We start from the raw sequence: 10,340 nt of genomic DNA on the forward strand, positions 1-10,340 counted from the left end.
ATGTTGAACACTGAAGATTAACCTTCAGTCATTAAACATCACTCAGTAAGTGAAATGATTCAGTGCTCTATCTCTAACACTGAACTCTTGAGTAAATATATCTATTCTCTAAGGTATGTTTACCCTTCTCTTTTCAACTTAAAATTTTCACTGAAAACTTTATCTTTTTCAGTGATAAAATGTTTTAAAAGGTGGTCTCAGTGATTCTAAACACTCACCACATCTTAAAGTATATCTTTATACTTATCTTAGAAATCTTAAAGCCATCACTGAAACTTTTCTTCATTGATCAAAAAGTTTTTTAAATGCCAGTTTTAGTGACTCTCTTCACTAAAACATGACATCTTAAAACCATCACTGAATACTTTTTCTTTTTCAGTGATAAAATGTTTTAAATAGAGTTTTCAGTACCTTTTAACTAAATGACTCTTCATATTCTTAAAAACTATTTTTGTTTTTAAAAGAAAATAAATGCATCGTCTTTATGACGACATTCTCTGTTTACTATGAGCGACGCTTTGAGACGCGCAAAATGACCTGTCATTACGCTACCTCATTAAATGTCATCCAATCGTGGATGAGAACGTGACATTTTTTCATCATGACCACTTTCCCGAACCGTCGTCTTTTTCTCTCTCATATTTCTTCTCTCTCCTCTTACCTATAAATATGAGCTTTCTTCTTCACTTTTCTCTTTACGTTTTCAAAATCCTTAGACGAACTTCTGCTAAGATTACAATAAAACAAGAACTCTCTCATCTTCAAACCTCTTTTCGACCTTTCCTCTTCATTTTCAAAGGTCAGAATCTTCTTTTTTAGTTCGTTATAAGAAATGTGTTTAATCTGATTAAGAACTTTGTTCTCTTAATGCATTAAACTGTAAAGGTTTTTAATCATCTCCTTCTTGATTAACAAATCTGTTTTTTTATACACATTCTACTTGAAAAACCCTAATCTTTTGAGGATTTTTCAAATGATGTTTTTCCTTGTCTAAAAACTTTTTCTCTACTCTTTGACCATATACTCTTGGATTATTTCTAACAAATCTATTATTTCTTCCTATTTATTTTACTTCTTTAAATACACAGATGGCTGCCAAGAACGTCAACTTCACCATTGACGAGATCTCTATCAAGGCCAACAACCACATTGCCTTGTTAGAGATACCCTCTACAAGAGCACATTACCAAGAGGTGGCTGACTTCCTCAAACAGTCGTCCTTAGGATATGCTCTCAACCATGAGCCCCTCATGGTTCAGGAACTTCTTCAGCAGTTCTGGTACACTGCTGAGGTGGTTGAAGTTCAAGACGAGGTTGGACGCACAATGGAGCAAATCCATTTCACTTTCAACCGCATGGAAGTGAACTTTGGGGTTTCTACACTTCGATCAACTCTTCGTCTTCCCAAGGGTCCCTTTGACAGTGAACCCTCCACCATCGAGATCATCAACTTTCTCGGCGCCATTGGCTACCAGTGGCCAATGAAGAAGGACTCCAGTGCCCCTCTCAAATCTTTGACGAAGATTGAGAAGAACAGGATGTCAGTTGTCTGGCAATACCTGTTTTCTCATTTCATCCAGTGCTTGGGTGGAAAAATTGGAGGTCAGGACCAGGCCTCTAGGATCGCCTTGATCATAGGCGTATCTGCGATTCAGTGTCGCAATATAAATTATGATGCGGTCATTTTTGATGACTTGGTGCTTAAGCTGAACAAATGCCAGTGAGAAAAGGTGGTGCCTTACACCAGGTTTCTTTCGATGGTATTGACAAAGATCTTCAAAAGTCTTTACCCCAAAGAAGGAAACCTTCCAGCTTTCAGGCTTGGATCCAGGATTCTGGATCATAAGCTAAGGGACAGTGATGTGGTACTTTCTTCCATTGTGTCCATCACTACCTCTTCTTCTCAGGTGGCCATGACAAGGGCAAACCCCCACGCGTCTAGCCAAGCCACCAAAACCCCTTTTAAACGATCTTCTCAACCAACTCTTGGTTCTCCTCAGAGAGCCAAGAAAGCCAAAAAGAGGACAACCACGTCTCTAGCTGGGGCCTCTCAAAAGACTTCAGTTATTGAAACTAGCCTTATCCCCGAGGCAATTTCTGTTAACCCTCCCAGCTCTTCAGTGAGTTCTCCCATCACTGTCGTATCAGTGGTACCTTCACCAATCACTCCAGTGACCCAAATCACTGAAAGTGTAGATATCAGCGCCGCCACCGCTGAACACCCACGTCTCTTCTAAACCATTTTCTCTTCTCCTCCCTCCTTGGTCTTTACACATGTCGATGATGTATCGGCGACTGTCCTTCCTGATACTGGGACACGCACCACTGGACCTGAGGCTGCTCCTCTCGATGCTCCTCAGCATATGGATTTCCATCCTCTCGAGGACATCTTTGCTCCTACCAATGACAATCCTTTAGATGTCACTGAAGGCCCCTTAGGTATTCCATCTTCCTACCCTTTCTTTTCTGAACCTTGAGCCTTTAGCTCACACTTCTTTTTTTGCAGGTCCCTCTCAGAAAGTGACAGAGGAAGAAAGAGAGAAAGATGATGGAGCAGATGAAGAAATTGATGATGACTATGATATGTCATCTGATATCAAGCTTCTCCTTCCCGCCGTTGATACCGTACTCTCCAGGATCAATGAAGTTCACCAAGAGATGCCCCGTGAAGGCGAACTTCCTTGCCCTCCAGCGGATGTTCAAGAAGTTCAGAGTCAKCTCCAGACTCTCCAAGAAGCTATTCAAGCCAACAACGACGCCATTGTTGTTCTTCACAGCGTTTACATTAAAAGCTTTGGATTTTGTTTTAATTATCTTTGGGCCATGATTTGCTTTAAAACAACCGGCCCAGGTTGTTTTTATTAAATCACTAGGTCTGACCAAAGACAAGCTAAGCCCAAACGTGTTTATTGTTAACAGGTCGTGATTAAGGAAGCCATAGTGCAGGCCGTGAAGAGGAGGGAGGCCCAAAGGCATGGTCCGCGTTTAGGAAGCCTATGATGGAAGATTTTCCTGGTACGCCCCAAATCAATAGCCCACGCAAAGATGAAGCCCAACATCGAAGCCCACGATTGGTACGGCCTATCAAAGAGCCCGCGCATTCGTACCAAACCATTACTGGTGACTGTCCCTTCGTCTTCAACCTCTCAACTCGGGCAAGACTTCCATCACTGTACTTTCTCCATCATACCAAGAACATCAGTCATATCTCATCAAATAACCATTCTCGAGAAGGAAAGGACTTCATTGAACTAGCATTGTTAAGGAAGGTACGATTTCTGACTACTACCTATCATACCTGGATAACTGTCATTCACCTGGTGAAAATTTTGAAATTTTCGAAGCTACAATCTTGGAGACTAAGTTTAGAAGCTTTAAAAACCCCCTAATCACTGTTCATACACCATTCGGGTTCATTGCAAACCACTGTTCACGGCCATTGTTTATCTTTGCTCCAAGAACCATTAACAGTCCCCTGTTCACCCTGTATGGCCATCCTTAAGTCTAGGCCAAGAAGAAGGGAAGGAGAATCTGATTCCATGCCCCCTGTGACCAACAATGATCAATCCAGTGAAAGTGAGGAAGAACCCATTGATGCCATTCCCTTGAGGCAGGTTCCTTTTGCTAAGTCTAGACCTCAACCATCCACTCAAACTCAAACTCAAGCTAATGCAATTGTGAAGACTGAGTCACAGCCTCCTCCACAATACCAAGCTACCCTGAGAATGACCAGAAGCAGAGCAAAGGGTCTGGCCACTTTCAAGCCCATTAAACAAAAAAAGGGCACTGTGATCAACCTTTTCGATGATAGTGATTCACCACCAGAGAGACATGTTGCTCAAGAAAGTACAAGCAGACCAACACAAGAGGATTCAACCTCTTTGAATACTTTGGCAGATGCAACTACTCAAATGAGTACTCAGAGCATACCTCCAAGCATCACAGAGAGGCTTCAAACAGGTTTGAGAATCACTAGACCCTTTACTATGGATCTGTTGTCTAGTTTTCCTGCATATCCTCAAATGAGTGTAGGTTTCATGTTGAGAAAATATGTGGATGAGGCCATTGCTGCCTCTAATAAGGTATTAGGCCTAAGGTCAGCAACTTGTGCCCCTAATATATCCATGGTCCACAGTCAGCCTTTTATGGCTGCCCAAGCACCTAAAAAGGGAAATTCATCCCTTAAGCATTCTGTTAGTGCTTCTTTGGCAGCCATGGATAGGATGATTAGGGAGGAACCAGAGTGTGATCCATCCCCTACCCAACCTCCTGTTACCACCATCCATGCACCTACCACCACTAGAAACATACACATTGAATTCAACTTCATGGAAGCTCCACATTTCACCTCTATTCCTATTTCATCATCCACTGTTGAACCCACCATATTTGACCATCCAACTACATCCCAAACAGTTTCTAAGACTTCCCATGTTGAACCAATCACCACCAGCCCTATACCCTCACCAATCCAGCCCACAATCACACCATCTACACCTACTGAACCTACTATTCCTTTGCCACCTACTGTATCCATCCAAGAACTAGACTTTGTCTTAGGTCTCTCACCCACTAATCCCAGCCTTACACCCTTTGAACACAATGAAGATCCTTCTGACCCACAAAACACCCATGTCACTCAAACACCACCACCCTCACCCTACTTCAATCAACCATACATTCCTAGTCCAAACCAACCCACTAGCCCTGTACACTCTGGGACCCATGACTACTATGAGGGTGCACATTTTTCTCACCATAGCCCTGAGCATAGTAACACATATGTTAAGCAAGAAAGGGAGGAGATTGATACTGGTGCAAGTTTAAGAAAGAAAGTGGCAAGAAAGAGGAGAATGGGTAGAGTTGAAATCAGGAGTTCAAAAAGAAGGAGAGAGGACAATGAGGAGTCAGAAATTGAGGAAAGGGAAGTAAGAAGAAGAAAGGGGCTAGGGCAACAATTTGAGAATGGGCCAGGTATATTTTTGAAACCCAAGCATTTGTTTAGCACACCCTTAGCAAGAAAAACATACTTGCAATTTTCTGAGAAAATAGGGGTGGTACAAAAGGGCTTTTCACAATAGCTATTGTTGTCCAATCCTTTCGTCAAGGCCACAATAGATTCTTTGGGTTGGGAAATTCTCTGTGACACACCTAAACAATACAACCTTAGTTGGGTTAGGGAGTTTTACACTGAGGTAGCAGTCACTGATGGGGTAAACTTAAGAGTGAGAAAGACCCATGTTTCTTATTCACCCAATGCCATAAATGACCTACTAGAGCTCATACCACCTTCATACTCTGAGCTAGATAGGTTGACATCTGGGTGCTCTGATGAGGAATTTGATGTGATTTTAGCAAGGATAGCCAAGGAGGGGGCTGTTTGGAGTTTCAAGGGAGGGCTAGGCTTCTAAAAACCCAATATTTGAAGCCTGAAACCAATTTATGGTTTTATTTCATGAGGCACACCATTCACCCTACTAGCCATGACACCAATTTGTGCCTAGAAAGAGTTTTGATCCTCTATTGTATCTTAGAGGCTAGGCCATTTGATGTTGGAAGGATGATATGCACCAACATCAAGGCATGTGTGGAAAGGACAAATGGCAAGTTGCTCTATCCTTCCTTGATTCATAGACTCATGCAAAAGGCCCAAGTCCTAGCCTTGCCCAAAGATGTGATGTCTATGGAGAAGACCTCCATAGATAAAAAGAATTTGGATAGACTGATGAGGGTAAATGCCAAGTACAGCCAGATGCACCCACTTCTTCCATGGCAGCCCTAAAGGCTGAATTATTGAAGGCCATGGAGGATCACACCAACACTCTGAAAAGGATAATTGTGAAGAAGCACCACAAGCTGATGAAGAAGGTGGATGACTTGAAGAAGGAGGTTGATATTTTGAAGAAAGAGAGAATGCAGTGGGTAGAGTATAAGATGCATAAGGAGAGGATGGTCAGGGCTGCTTCTAAACATGGCAAGTCACAAAGTGCAATCAAGCTCCCACCTCCACCAAAGTCCATCTTGCTGCAGCATTCAGACTCTCCTATTCAGTCTGAGTAGGACAGGTTCTAACTTCTCAACTCTTCTGTATATATTTTATGCATGATTATCTTTTAGGCTAAATCTAGTGTTTGTTTTGCTGTCTTTGCATATGTTGTTCTATCATTTTGTTGTTCTGACACAGGATAATGTTATGCTTATAGTTTGCTATTTAAAGTTAGATAATTTTGAGGTTCTGTTCATGTTTGCTGTCTAGAACTCCTTTATGCAGTGACTTTCTGGTTTACTAGTCTTATGCATATGTTTGTTTGTTTGAAATTTGTTGTCTCTATTTTGCTGTATTGTTGTGTGACTTTTAGATTTTGTTTTGCTGTTTTTTAGGTTGTAATCATATTTTATTACTATTTTGATCATGTCAAGCATATCATATGGAACAATCCTAAACCTTAGACTTGCTTGTATGGTGATTATGTTTTTCATTTGTTGTTTTAAACATTTTCTATTATGTTTTGCTGTTTTGAGTAGTAGCTATTTCACTTCCGTTTGTCAAAACAGAGTCCATTAGCTTAGTTTTTAATTTGTTGTGTTTGATAAAGACTTTTTCATTTTGCTGTTTTAAAAGCATTTGTTGTTTTGCTGATTTTGTATATAAAGCCTGTTGTTGATCTTTTGGTTAAGTTTAGTTTTAGGTTTGTTATTTTAAGCAATATCTATTTGTTGTCTGTTGTTTTTATTAGTAAATTGTGTCTTTGTTTTGATATTTGTTGTCTTAAAATTTTCTTGTTTAGTTTATTTGCTGTTTTTAGCTATTTTAGGCATATCACAGTCTAAGGATATGATTTGCATATCTATTGATGGTTCTGTTTGTCCCTTTCGCCTCAATTAAGGATATTTGTTGTTTTTAGGATATCATATAATCTTGGTTATGCATTATCTTTGTTGTTTTGCTAATGTCAGGTTGCTGTTTGCACAACTGGTATGATTGTTTTGAGGGAGGGCATTGTTTAATGCACTTATTCTCACCTCCATGAGTTCTAATAAGACCAATGCAGGCTAAGTCATGAGAAAACAATGGCAATCCCATTGTTTGGTTCCTTTAAGGAAATCTCATGGTAAAACAATGGCAATCTCATTGTTTAGTTTCAAGTTATCATATTGTTTGGAAATACAGTCCTCTGGTTGACTATTTTCTTGATTTGAAGCTCATCATTTGTACCACATCCTTACTTTAGAGTCAATTTGACTAGGAGTTGGATTGTTAGTTTTATCTAAGTCCTTCATTTGAGTCTTTGAGTCAATTTTATTTTCACAAGATGACCAAGTCACACTTGTGACTTCTCATCTTTGCTTTTCTGTTTCAATTATCTTTTTGAGTCTTTTTATTTGTAAAAAAAGATAATCAATTACACTTGTATTGATCATCTTTGCTTTTCTGTTTCATTTTAGAATTTTGGGCACTGATTTTAAGTAGCATATTTTCTTTTAGCCATATATGCACCAAAAATAGAATAAATAATGAATTTGTTGCACAAATGTTTGAACTTGATGCCATACCCACAATAATCCAAAGCTTAAACCATCTTTGTCTTAAATTGAGCCTCTAGAACTAGCCAACCATTTCCAAAGCTTTCACTTGATTCAATTGGGCCTTCATTTCAATTTGGCCAATTTGTAGCCTTGATACACTCACAATGAGGACATTGTCTCCCTTAAGTTTAGGGGAGGGTCCTAAAAGTACCAAACACTTTATAGAGTTCATGAAACATATGCACTAAGACCAAAAGACAAACAAAGGAACAAAGTTCTATGTCTTGTGCATACAAAAGAGTGTCAAAGTACACCAAAAATGTTTGAAAAGGACCGAAGTGTCCAAAATACCTCAATATGAGATGCATAGCAGTAAAATTGTGCTATGGAGTGAAAAAATGAGATGAGGTAAAAAGCATGCATTGAAAAGAAAAAGCGAAATGCAAAACCCAATTCAAAGTCCCAAATTATCTATTGAATCTAGTATAGCAAAAGAAATGTAGGCTAGCTTATGGTTTGGCAATATGAAAGACTTAAGTTTGGGGGAGCTAGGTTTATGAAGGGCTATGGATATCAAGCATCAAGTCAAGAGTATAACACTTTCATTCAAAAAATTTAAAAAATATGCATACTTTGGTTATGGAATGTTTATGCTCAATTTTTTTTAGTTTATTAGAAATTTGAGTCTTTTAATTTGTCATTTTTTGTTGTTTGCGGACAAACAACAATTGAAGTTTGGGGGTATGATAAGTGTTAATTTATTAACCTTATTACATCATTTTCTTAACCATTTTCACTTGTTTTATTTGCCCATTAGTGTCTTAATTGAGTCTTTTTATGTCATTTTCATATATTAGTGGTAATATAACATATCTAATGTTAATTCCCTGTTTATGCAGGTTTTTGATGATTTTTGGGCCAAATCCTACAACAGTCTTGTAGGAGCAGGAGTGGCAGAGTCCTGTAGTACCTATCCGTGAGCTGCACCTTTGCCTGGGCCAAGAATTCTTGGGCTGCTCCCTTGAAGTTGTTGGGTCAACGATCTTAGGACCGGTCAAAGCCCATTTTTGAAGCTCCTTTTATCTTATTAGGTGGCTCCCATTGTGCAACTCCCTTAGCCTATAAATAGAGGCTTAAGGCTTTGTTTAAAAACACTTTTACTTAACCCCTTACTTGTTTATTCTCAAATCTTTGAGTTATAAACATATGCTCTCTAGATTATTGCTTTCGATATTTAAGCTTTCGGTTTTCTTGCTTCCAATCAAGAACCGATTTTTGTGAAGTGTGATTTCGTTCTCAAGTTTAATACAAGTGCTCATATTTAATCTTCATCTCATTTCTGTTTTTATTTCCAAGTTATTGGTCCCGTAAGGGTCTACAAGAGGAGAAACAATTTGTAGAAGGGGGGGGATGAATACAAACACAGTCTTTTTAAATTTAAAATATATATTGATAGAGAAGATCAATACAGATTTTACAAGATTGTTTGCGGAAAGATAAGGTAATAAAAACCTATCTAAAYWATCTTTGGTTACACACAARGCTTTAGCAATTACAAGAAAAGAAGTTGCTAAGAGAAAAGATCCTTTACTTAAGTTAGAAGATGCTTGAAGTAAGAATTAGGTTAGAGAGAGAGAGATGCGTACTCTCTGAATGGAGAAGAAACACTTCTATTTATACCCAGTGCATTAAATGTCCATTTAAAGCAATATGGTAGGTTTAGAGGGCGTGTCAAGCCTTATGAGGAAGACTTGTCCTTTGCTACAGTGAATAGTACAGAAGCACTATTTCTAAGCAGACATCTTTACCTAAAGTTGGTGGACAAAGAGTCGACTAGTCGGCTCCGTACCGTACTAACTTTTGTAAGGGTATGGGTTTTGTCCTTTGTGTGCATAAAGACAAGACAACAACAATAGTGCTAAGCAAGCTTCCTTTGATCGATGAATGCTGGAATGACCTGAAGGTCTCATCATCATTCGCTGAAGCTTGAGCAGTCTTCACACATGTATAGACAGGCTTGTAATCACTGAATACCGCTTTAGATCACGTACTCGCCGGTCTCTAATCTTCAGTTTCAGTCTTCGATGTTTGCTGAAGGTTCTTTGGTGTGAGTGTTGTCTTCTTGAAGTATTGTTGTCTCTGATAGATTTACAATGCAAGTTCTTCAATGATTACTGAACATACTCAGTGAAGATCGCTGGATCTGAAAATACAAAAACACAAATACAACGTGAAAGAGAAAAGGGATTATCATCAAATCACCGAGAGAGAGGATCAACAATCTCCCCCTATTTGATGATAACAAGATAACATAAAGAAGGTTATCATATCAAATAATAGTAAGGAAAAAGTTATATATAAAATACATGTCCCTTTTTACTATTTTGGGATCTTTTTCAGTTTGGTTAGTTTCAGCTTGATAATTTTTCTTAAGTTATATCTAAGAAAATTATAAGTACGGAAACTGAAATTGAAAGCTTATTCACTGACGTAGATTGTCAGTGAATGCGAAAAGTAACATTGGAACTCATAGACTTGTGTCCCTATTACTTTTTTCAGCGATCTTTTATGGTGAAGTACATGGAATACTCGTTTTATTAATCGTAGGAAATAATACAAGTATTACATTACATGTCCAGAACTTACAGAACATATGTACAGTCAATGAAAGAAAACATAGTACAAGAATTTACAAGGAAAAGTGGCTTGTTGTTACAAAGAGAATCTTATTCTAGAACACTTAGATCTATCTAATCAGGTACATCTTCACCAAGGTTTCTTCGACGTAGGAATTCCCTTCGTATCTTCAGATC

The sequence above is a fragment of the Cynara cardunculus genome (genome assembly GCF_001531365.2).
Source record: "Cynara cardunculus var. scolymus isolate 2C chromosome LG 3, CcrdV1, whole genome shotgun sequence".
Classification (NCBI taxonomy): Eukaryota; Viridiplantae; Streptophyta; class Magnoliopsida; order Asterales; family Asteraceae; genus Cynara; species Cynara cardunculus.